Below are 12,350 nucleotides of genomic sequence, written 5' to 3'. Positions count from 1 at the left end.
GGATTAAATGCGAAATATTCAATGCCGAATTGCACACCTTTCTGAGGGTCTGAGTGCTCCAATTTTTTTATGATAGTAGCAGTGCGACAAGGGCTACAAATTTCATAAAAAAAAACTTTAGCGGTCACGTGACTTTTTTTTTTAGAATTTTTTTTAAATTTTGTTTTGCATCTCATTTGCATAATTTTCGACAAATCATCTAACCCTGAATAACTTTGAAAGATCATATGACATAGTATTTAATTCCAAAATATGCAAGTCCAGGCGAAAAGCCGTTTTTTATAAGAAGATTTTAGAATGTTTTTTCATATTTTTTTGTTCTTTTATATGGTCACGTGACCTCACTTTATAGACATAATTGCAATATCTCAAGCACTGTTACAGATAGGAACATGCAACCAGTGCAATATTGAAGTGATGGTACATGAAATTCTACTAACAAACAAGATGACCATATATGGTCATGTGATCTCATTAAATATGCATAAATGTAATATATCAAGCACTGTAACAGATAGGGACATGCAACCTGTGCAATATCGAAGCTATAAGACACGAGATGTGACTAACTAATGTGATGACCATATATGGTCATGTGACTTCATCAAATATGCATAAATGTAATAACTCAAGCACAGTTACAGACGGGAACATGCAACCTGTGCAATATTGAAGGGATGGTACATGAAATTTTACTAACAAACAAGATGACCATATATGGTCATGTGACCTCATTGAATATGCATAAATGTAATATATCAAGCACTGCAAGTGTTAGGGACATGCAACGTGTGCAATATCGAAGGTATGGGTCAAGAGATGTGACTAACTAATGTGATGACCATATATGGTCATGTGACTTCATTAAATATGCATAATTGAATTATCTCAAGCACTGTTACTGACATGAACATGCAACCTGTGCAAAATCGAAGCTGTGGGACATGAGATGTGAGTAACTAATGTGATAATCGTATATGGTCATGTGACGTCATTAAATATGCATAATTGTAATATCTCAAGCAGAATCACAGATAGAGACATGCAACCTATGCAATATCGAAGCTATGAGACAAGAGATGTGGCTAACTAATGTGATGACCATATATGGTCATGTAATTTCATCAAATATGCATAAATGTAATAACTCAAGCACTGTTACAGATAGGAACATGCAACCCGTGCAATATTGAAGCTATTGCACAACAGAAGTGACTAACACATCCAATGACCATATATGGTCATGTGACCTCATCAAATATGCATAAATGTTATATCTCAAGCACTGTTACAGATAGGAACATGCAACCAGTGCAATATTGAAGCTATTGCACAACAGAAGTCACTAACATATCCGATGACCATATATGGTCATGTGACCTCATCAAATAAGCATACATGTAATAACTCAAGCACTGTTACAGACGGGAACATGCAACCTGTGTAATATCGAATCTATGGAACAAGAGATGTGACTAACTAATGTGATGACCACATATGGTCATGTGACCTCATCAAATATGCATAAATGTTATATCTCAAGCACTGTTACAGATAGGAAAATGCAACCAATGCAATATTGAAGTTATTGCACGACAGAGCTGACAAAAACATCCGATGACCATATATGGTCATGGGACATCATTAAATATGCAAGATTGTAATACATTAAGCACTGTTACAGACAGGAACATGCTACATGTTTAGTATGAAGGCCATGCAATTTCCTTTAATATATTATTGTCAATGATGCTGATTTTGGAACGCTGCTAATAAGTCAGTGGGCTCGAAACCCGACATTGCTGCAACGCAGCTATATTTATTATTATTATTATTATTATTATTATTATTCTTCCGCCTAAATTTTTGGTCACGCTTTATGTCAACACCGTTGGACCGATCAGTTCCATACTTGCCACAATGGTAAAGCTGTATGAGATCTGGTGCATATCCTAAGTTCAGACACATAGGTCACATGACCAGGCCGCCATCTTGGATTAAAGGCGAAATTTTCAATGCCGAATTGCGCACCTTTCTGAGGGTCTGAGTGCTCCAATTTTTTTATGATAGTAGCAGTGCGACAAGGGCTACAAATTTCATCAAAAAAAACTTTAGCGGTCACGTGACTTTTTTTTTTAGAATTTTTTTAAATTTTGTTTTGCATCTCATTTGCATAATTTTCGACAAATCAACTAACCCTGAATAACTTTGAAAGATCATATGACATAGTATTTAATTCCAAAATATGGAAGTCCAGGCGAAAAGCCGTTTTTTATAAGAAGATTTTAGAATGTTTTTTCATATTTTTTTGTTCTTTTATATGGTCACATGACCTCATTTTATAGACATAATTGCAATATCTTAAGCACTGTTACAGATAGGAACATGCAACCAGTGCAATATTGAAGTGATGGTACATGAAATTCTACTAACAAACAAGATGACCATATATGGTCATGTGATCTCATTAAATATGCATAAATGTAAAATATCAAGCACTGTTACAGATAGGGACATGCAACCTGTGCAATATCGAAGCTATAAGACACGAGATGTTACTAACTAATGTGATGACCATATATGGTCATGTGACTTCATTAAATATGCATAATTGAATTATCTGAAGCACTGTTACTGACATGAACATGCAACCTGTGCAAAATCGAAGCTGTGGGACATGAGATGTGAGTAACTAATGTGATGACCGTATATGGTCATGTGACTTCATTAAATATGCATAATTGAATTATCTCAAGCACTGTTACAGATAGGAACATGCAACCAGTGCAATATTGAAGCTATTGCACAACAGAAGTGACTAACATATCCGATGACCATATATGGTCATGTGACCTCATCAAATAAGCATAAATGTAATAACTCAAGCACTATTACAGACGGGAACATGCAACCTGTGCAATATCGAATCTATGGAACAAGAGATGTGACTAACTAATGTGATGACCATATATGGTCATGTGACCTCATCAAATATGCATAAATGTTATATCTCAAGCACTGTTACAGATAGGAACATGCAACCAATGCAATATTGAAGTTATTGCACAACAGAGCTGACAAAAAATATCAGATGACCATATATGGTCATGTGACATCATTAAATATGCAAGATTGTAATACCTTAAGCACTGTTACAGACAGGAACATGTAACATGTTTAGTATGAAGGCCATGCAATTTCCTTTAATATATTATTGTCAATGATGCTGATTTTGGAACGCTGCTAATAAGTCAGTGGGCTCGAAACCCGACATTGCTGCAACGCAGCTATATTGTTTTTTATTATTATTCCGCCAGATTTTTTCGCTAAGCGCCATTCGAACACCGTTGCACATATCTGGAAAATTGTTTCACATGTTTGTTAAGTATGATGAGATCTAGTGCATATCCTAAGATGATGCATATTGGTCACGTGGTACGGCGGCCATTTTGAATTTAAGGCGAAAAATGGCATGCTCATTTAAACACCTTTCTGAGGGTCTAGGAGTCTCAAACTTTCGCTTAAAAGAAGCATTGTCCCTAGAGCTACGTATTTCATGAAAAAAAAGTTGAACGGTCATGTGACTTTTTTTTCTAGAATTTTCTAAAATATTGTTTTGCATCTCATTTGCATAATTTTGATCGTATCAAAATTCCACGCCGTCATTTTGAAGAACATCATACATACTACAGATTAATCAAAGAATCATGAAAGTGCGACCAGTAGTTTTGGAGCAGTTGATTTATGAATATTTTTCACATTTTATATAAAATAGTCAGCAATGTTGCATTATGGGAAAGGGGGGAGGGCCCATATATGATACACATTGAATTGACATATATTGAGAACTATTGCACATACAAGAATGGAACTAACGCTATATTGAAGACATTGGACAAGAGAATTTACCAAAATATTGGATGACCATATATGGTCATGCAACTCATTAAATATGCATGTCTCTAATATCTCAGGCACTATTGCAAGTACAAACATGGAACTAACGTTGTATTCAAGACATTGGACAAGAAAATGTACCAAAACATTGGATGACCATATATGGTCATATAACTCATTAAATATACATGTCTTTCATATCTCAGGCACTATTGCAAGTACAAACATGGAACCAATGCTATATTGAAGACATTGAACAAAAGAATTGATCAACATAGTTGATGACCATATATGGTCATAGAACTCATTAAATATGCATGTCTCTAATATCTCAGGCACTATTGCAAGTACAAACATGGAACTAACGCTGTATTGAAGACATTGGACAAGAAAATGTACCAAAACATTGGATGACCATATATGGTCATATAACTCATTAAATATACATGTCTTTCATATCTCATGCACTATTGCAAGTACAAACATGGAACCAATGCTATATTGTAGATATTGAACAAAAGAATTGATCAACATAGTTGATGACCATATATGATCATAGAACTCATTAAATATGCATGTCTCTAATATCTCAGGCACTATTGCAAGTACAAACATGGAACCAATGCTATATTGAAGACATTGGAGAAAAGAATTGACCAACATATTGGATGACCATATATGGTCATAGAACTCATTAAATATGCATATCCATAATATATCGATCACTTTGAAAGATATAAACATGTACCCAAACCTATATTGAAGACATTGGACAAGAGAATTGACCAACATTTTAAATGACCATATATGGTCATATAACTCATTAAATATGCATGTTTTTAATATCTCAGGCACTATTGCAAGTACAAACATGCAACCAATGCTATATTGAAGACATTGGACGAGAGAATTGACCAACATATTCGATGACCATATAAGGTCATAGAACTCATTAAATATGCATATCCATAATATCTCGATCACTTTTAAAGATATAAATATGTACCCAAACCTATATTGAAGGCATTGGACAAAAAAATTGACCAACATATAAAATGACCATATATGGTCATAGAACTCATTAAATATGCAAGTCCCTAATATCTCATGCACTATTGCAAGTACAAACATAGTACCAACACTATATTGTAGATATTGAACAAGAGAATTGACCAACACAATCAATAACCATATATGGTCATAGAAATCATTAAATATGCTTGTCCCTAAAATCTCGGACACTATTGCATGTATAGATATGCAACCAACACTATATTGAAGACATTGGACAAGAGAATTGAGCAACATAGTAGATGACCATATATGGTATTAAATATGCATGTCTCTGATATCTTAGGCACTGTTGCAAGTAGGAACATGGAACCAGTGCTACATTGAAGACATTGAACAAGAGAATTGACAAACATACCTGATGACTATATATGGTCATGGAACTCATTAAATATGCATGGCTATAATATCTCGGACACTATCACATATACAAACATGGGACCAACGTTAATTTTGAGGGCTATTGCAAACAGTTATACATGGCCATGCATTGCATGTGACTTGGCCATGTGCCATGGTCTTGAAAACCGGTCATTGCTGCTATGCAGCTATATTTATTATTATTATTATTATTATTATTATTATTATTATTATTCCGCCAGATTTTTTGCTAAGCGCCATTCGAACACCGTTGCACATATCTGGAAAATTTTTTCACAAGTTTGTTAAGTTTGATGAGATCTAGTGCATATCCTAAGATGACGCATATTGGTCACGTGGTACGGCGGCCATTTTGAATTTTAGGCAAAAAATGGCATGCTCATTTAAACACCTTTCTGAGGGTCTAGGAGTCTCAAACTTTCGCTTAAAAGAAGCATTCACCCTAGAGCTACGTATTTCATGAAAAAAAAGTTGAACGGTCATGTGACTTTTTTTCTAGAATTTTCTGAAATATTGTTTTGCATCTCATTTGCATAATTTTGATCGTATCAAAATTCCACGCCATAATTTTGAAGAACATCATACATACTACAGATTAATCAAAGAATCATGAAAGTGCGACCAATAGTTTTGGAGCAGTTGATTTATGAATATTTTTCACATTTTATATAAAATAGTCAGCAATGTTGCATTATGGGAAAGGGGGGAGGGCCCATATACGATACACATTGAATTGACATATATTGAGAACTATTGTATATACAAACATGGAACTAACGCTATATTGAAGACATTGGACAAGAGAGTTGACCAAAAAATTGGATGACCATATATGGTCATGCAACTCATTAAATATGCATGTCTCTAATATCTCAGGCACTACTGCAAGTACAAACATGGAACCAACGCTATATTGAAGACATTGGCCGAGAGAATTGACCAACATATTCGATGACCATATATGGTCATAGAACTCATTAAATATGCATATCCATAATATCTCGAGCACTTGTAAAGATAGAGACATATATCCAAACCTATATTGAAGACTTCGGACAAGAGAATTGACCAACACATTCGATGACCATATAAGGTCATAGAACTCATTAAATATGCATGTCTCTAATATCTCAGGCACTATTGCAAACACAAACATGGAACCAATGTTATATTGAAGACATTGGACAAAAGGATTGACCAACACATTCGATGACCATATATGGTCATATAACTCATTAAATATGCATATCCATAATATCTCGAGCACTTTTAAAGATAGAGACATGTACCCAAACCTATACTGAAGGCATTGGACAAAAGAATTGACCAACATTTTAAATGACCATATATGGTCATAGAACTCATTAAATATGCAAATCTCTAATATCTTAGGCACTGTTACAAGTAGGAACATTGAACCAATGCTATATTGAAGACATTGGACAAGAGAATTGACAAACATACCCGATGACTATATATGGTCATGGAACTCATTAAATATGCATGGCTATAATATCTCGAACACTATCACATATACAAACATGGGACCAACGTTAATTATCAGGGCTATTGCAAACAGTCATACATGGCCAAGCATTGCATGTGACTTGGCCATGTGCCATGGTCTTGAAAACCGGTGATTGCTGCTATGCAGCTATATTTAGTAATTATTTTTGTCATTTTGAGAAGAAGAAAAAAATTATGTACCTTTCTGATTATTTTGATACCTGATATGAACCCCGGGTCAGATTTGTTTTATGATACCACTGATTTGTAATATCAACTGATTTTTAAAACATTATTTGTACATGTACATGTACACATTCCAGCCCAATTGTTGATAATGCTACTTTTCTTGAATTCTATAAATTAGCTAATATGACTCTCACTTATTTTTTTATTTTGACACATTTTCTCAATTTTGTTTAAATTTAGTACAAAAGTTGAAAAATTTAACTTCCAGAAATTAAAAAAAAAATGAAAAGCCTAGTGTTTAGTGGTTTACAATGTACAAACCTTCAAGACACAGCTATTTGATATGCATAGCTATATAATGTAATATGCACTAGTCAAAACATGTCTAGTTTTACAGGATCTATCTATAGGGTTACTAGTGATGTGTATCAGTACACATTTACTGCATAGTTGTACAGAAGAAATACAGTGTACAAGAACTACTCTACAGATTTCAATACACAAACATGACTAGTTTTTGTAGTACTATTGGTGGTAATTTGTGCTTATATATATATATACAGCTGTAGTACAGTCTGGTCGCAAATAACTTTCAAGCTAAGGCTTTTCATAAAAAGTTTCAATTTTGAAAGTGAATAATTTTAACTTACCGTACTTATCCGGGTAAGAGCCTATGCCGGGGCAAACGCCCACCCCCCACTTTTGACACAATAAAGAAGTTGAGGTCATATCCGGGCACACGCCCAGGGGGTCTTTTTCTACACAAAAAATAACAAAAAACTATTTTCTATTTGTTGACTGTGGTTGTATTAACAGTTGACTTTCTTGAAGTCTGTCGTGATGCTTATAAAAATTCTTTAAATATAATTGTTAATTGCGTAAAACAAGGGATGAACACGAAATAGCTGTCACAGCAAAATAGGTATTTGGCTTTCTGCCTTCAGGGCAGCGCGTTCACTGCTGATTTACATTTATTTTTCAAGATTTTTTTTCAGAATCATAACAGTCAGCAAGTCTATAAAAATATATATTAAAGCAGAAACGGTAGTTCTCTTTTTGAAATATGTCGTGGCCCTAAAAAGGGCCGGCCGTTTGGTTTGTGCTTCCTTAGAAACGATTCAAGCAAATCGTATAAGGAGAGCCGCTAAGCAAGTGTCGGACTCGTTCGGCTTTAGCGTCGTCGACAAAAAAACCAATGTTGCAATATTGTAGCAACCCGTACCTGGGAGAGTGGTTGAAATCACGTTATTATGGCTTTATAAAATATTTGGTAGCAGCTTGCGAATCTATAACTTCAGGAAGAAGTTGCAGGGATTTTGTTTGACGGCTACAGTGACGCCGACTTGGACTTTGAGGGTTTTGAGTTTGACGAAGATGGCAATGAACGTACAAATAAAGATCTGAGAAGTTTTTTCAAACAGCTATGAATTTTTATAATTTTTACTGTGTAAATTTGTAAATTATTATTGATCTTGTATGACAGTTGATTCGTAATTTGTCGAGACCGAAAATCATTTTACGCAGTTTAACCCCTGACATTTTAATTTATTTTGAGTTCACACGTATTGGGAGTGTTTGTTTGTCGGCGGGAAAATCCTCATTCAAATGATTCCTCACTGTCGATTTTTATTATTTCTGGTTTATTTGTCACATTATAAGCAATACATTAGTTTTGTTTTACTTCTAATGTTGCATATTGTTCATTTATTTCTGTTGCCGAAGTTCGATCTGCGTGTTGTCAATTTTTGCAAACGCCCACCCCTGTTTTTTGGCAATTTTCCATGTTCAGGACCCTGGGCTTATACCCGGATAAATACGGTAGTCTTTGTAGTATTTAGCAATGTTAATAATATGAGATGTATTTAGGCAAATTATTCTAAACTATTTAGATATGTGGCAGTTTTGAAAGCCAGCTAAGTTTTAAGTTATGCTCAGACAACTCTAATTTGCATAATTTTGATATTGAAATCTTATACTGATATACAAATCTACTAGTACATGTACATGTAGGTTGTTACTACCTTATACTAAAATATATTTGGATATTTAGAGTACTAACGAATTCCAACTTATGGTCCGGTTAGACTTAAAATACACCACGAATATTCACTTTTGAGATATAATTTTTGGTATGTGTTGGTTCCTGGATATCTAAGCTTCGTCGTCCTGTACTTCGTTTAGTAATTCGAACTTCCCAGTTTGCGTAAAAAGGGAGAGTTTCGCGATTTTGACATCGAAAATGCCTTTGCTTCATTATTTGCTGAGGGACGGTCGCTTAGGTATGTGCTCTGTAACTTACAGTACATGAACCTAAAAACGTTAGGTAATCAAACAAAAATGACGTACTAAAGTCCAAAAAGTACGTTCAAGGTCTTCATTTTTTTCGTACGATTTACTCCCTCGCTTATTGTGACACCCTCAAATCAACTGATTTCCATTCCCCTCAAGAGTCAAAATGGTATGTGCCTCCATTTTACGCTACGACTGGAAAAAGTCTTTTTTGCTTGACGTGTTCATTTGCCTTCAATTACGTTTCAGTGGCTGTCACTGTCACATTCTGAGCCTTGCCGATAACATTTTGGTTCAAATCCACGTAGCTATCGCCGAAAATTCAAGAAATCTTTCATTTCTTTGTCAACTAACATGCTGGAAATCAAATTAGCATAACAATGCGTTCAAAGGTTGTGGCCATTTTATTCGACAGCTTTCCACACGAGTGCCACACCACATACAACTAAAACATTTAAACCTTTGTTGGGAAATTCACGTGTAAATTGCATTTTTAAGTCGCGTACCATAAATTGCGTTTTACATTCCCTCAAGTTTGTTCCAAAGACTGCAGTCGCACCAGAGATAACCAGAACATTGATTCGTTTCAAAAACGTTCGTCGTTAAATTCACATTTAAAAACGTTTTTGACCTTTGTGAATTGATGATAAGCAAACACTCATGGTAGATTGGCCCCGACTTTCTGTCGATCGGAAACGCAAAGGAGATAAGACTCGATTTTCATAGACTCAGGTCGTTTAGATCGGACGGTTACTTTTGTTTCAGGTTCGACAGCATTTAGTGTTCATTTCTATGCAATATAAAATCATATCGATGCTGTGGGCGGCGAAGGCTGACAGATTGTTTTGGTTCTGTGGCCGGCTCTCATGGCACAGGCAACTGACATTAGCTGACTTTTTAGCTCCGCTGTTGACTTTGTCGAGCGGAGCTTATCATATGAGTGATTGTCCGTCGTCGTACGTGTCAATGTTTTACTTTTTCGACTTCTTCTTGAAAACTACAAGCCTGAATGCTTTGATACTTGGTGTATATGTACCTTGGGTAGACCTCTCTCAGATTTGTTCATTACATGATCATATCTTCAATTCTCTCATTTTGGTGAATATTTTTGTCATTTTTGGTAAAAAGTTATATTTTCGACTTCTTGTTAAAAACCGCAAGTCCAATTGCTTTGATATTACATATATAGGTACTACATGTGGACCTCTCTCAGATTTGTTCATATTGTAATGATATCTTCAATTCTCTAATTTTGGTGAATATTTTTGTCATTTTTGGTAAAAAGTGATATTTTCAACTTCTTGTTAAAAACCGCAAGTCCAATTGCTTTGATATTACATACCATATAGGTACTACATGTGGACCACTCTCAAATTTGTTCATTTCATGATGATATCTTCAATTCTCTAATTTTGATGAATATTTTTGTCATTTTTGGTAAAAAGTGATATTTTCAACTTCTTGTTAAAAACCGCAAGTCCAATTGCTTTGATATTACATATATAGATACTTACATGTGGACCTCTCTCAGATTTGTTCATTTTGTAATGATATCTTTAATTCTCTAATTTTGGTGAATATTTTTGTCATTTTTGGTAAAAAGTGATATTTTCTTCTTGTTAAAAACCACAATCATTTATGGTGAAAAATGATATTTTTGAATTCTTGTTGAAAACAGCAAGTCCCATTGCATTGATACTATGCATATTGTTCATTTTCTAATGATATCTTCTGTTCTTTAATTGAAATGTGCATTGCTAACAGCGGAGCTATCTCAGCCGAGAGGCTGCTTGTTTTTACTATTCTGACGTGTTCTGGGCTGTATTATGGAGCTAAAAATTAGCGCCGGTGATCTCTTACCGGTGTGCAGGCAACGTAGCCAAAATAAAAAGCATGACCATTTAAACACTGCTATTACAAGACTGCTAATAAGTAATAAATTTGGGCGAAAGTATTCCAATTAGTGGCGGTACGACCTGCCTGTCAAGTATGAACAAAATCAGCCAAGCCAAAAAAATCACAGAAGAGTTAAAAAGCAATTCTTGGTGAACTGTAACCCCAACTTTGGGGTCAAATTTCTCGGTAATGAAAAAAGATACCAAAAATTCAAATAGTAATTTTGTGCCCACACTCAAGCTGAGTAGAATGAACAATGTCTGAGGTGTTTTATTCTGAATTTGTAGGAGGAGATACATTTGGGGCGAAGCTAATCAAAAATCTTTTTTTTTGGCTGTTGTTATGGCAACGGTGGGCCAAAGTTTTTTTCCAATAACTAGGGTGAAGGTGTGACCTACCTGCCAATTTTGAGCAAAATCGGCCAAGCCAAAATAAATCACAGAAGAAATAATACGTGAAAACACTGAAAATCACACACACACACATTTTAAGGGCAATCCTAGCGGAGCGGATCGCCAATATGTTATTGAGAGTACTAACAAATTCTCACTTCCGGTCCGATTAGAATTAAAATACACCACGAATATTCACTTTTGAGATTTTTGGTATGTGTTGGTTCTTGGATATTTAAGCTTCGTCGTCCTGTACTTCATTTAGTAATTCGAACTTCCCAGATTGTGTCAAATCGGAGAGTTTCTTGATTTCGATATCGAAACCGCCTTAGCTTAATTATTTGCTTGGGGGGGGGGCTTAGGTACGTGCTCTGCAACTTGCAGCGCATGAACCTAAACATGTTAGGTAATCAAATTCACGGGTAGTTGACAATCCCTAATACTGCTAAATCGCCAGTTGTGAACTTTATCAGGATTCCCGTATGAAGTTACACATCATTCTAGCAAGGAAAAATATTGATTACTGCTGTGCAGGTTATATAATAAAATATGAAATAATTTATATTTCATTTTTGTTAGTATATCTTTATTTATTAAAATATGTACACATTATATCTACTTGGGGTGGGTATTGCCAAGCAAGTTTATAAAATTATAAACAAATATTTTCGTAAATAACACTGACCGCAAAATACGCCTTTGAGAAGTATTACTGATGAATACTTTATA

The 12,350-nt window shown here is 34.9% G+C and overlaps 2 protein-coding genes across 7 annotated transcripts in view; one reads left to right on the top strand and one right to left on the bottom strand.

Moving 5' to 3' along the window:
* LOC102806092 (uncharacterized) overlaps window positions 1-7,757 on the bottom strand; it is a 32,901-nt gene extending 25,144 nt beyond the window's left edge. Inside the window, exon 1 of one of the 2 annotated variants that reach the window (XM_085506336.1) lies at window positions 7,695-7,757. The gene's annotated coding sequence lies outside the window, so the exon portion shown is untranslated. The remainder of the gene's footprint in view (window positions 1-7,694) is intronic. The other variant, XM_085506335.1, reaches the window with a different exon arrangement.
* Window positions 1-12,350, top strand: part of LOC102804647 (uncharacterized) — a 91,968-nt gene that overhangs the window by 16,760 nt on the left and 62,858 nt on the right. The gene's annotated exons all lie outside the window — the stretch shown is intronic.

This window comes from Saccoglossus kowalevskii, chromosome 12 (genome assembly GCF_978046115.1).
Source record: "Saccoglossus kowalevskii chromosome 12, keSacKowa6.1, whole genome shotgun sequence".
In the NCBI taxonomy this organism is placed as follows: Eukaryota; Metazoa; Hemichordata; class Enteropneusta; family Harrimaniidae; genus Saccoglossus; species Saccoglossus kowalevskii.
The sequence above is the reverse complement of the archived record's forward strand: the minus strand, read 5'-3'. Positions and strand labels throughout refer to the sequence as shown.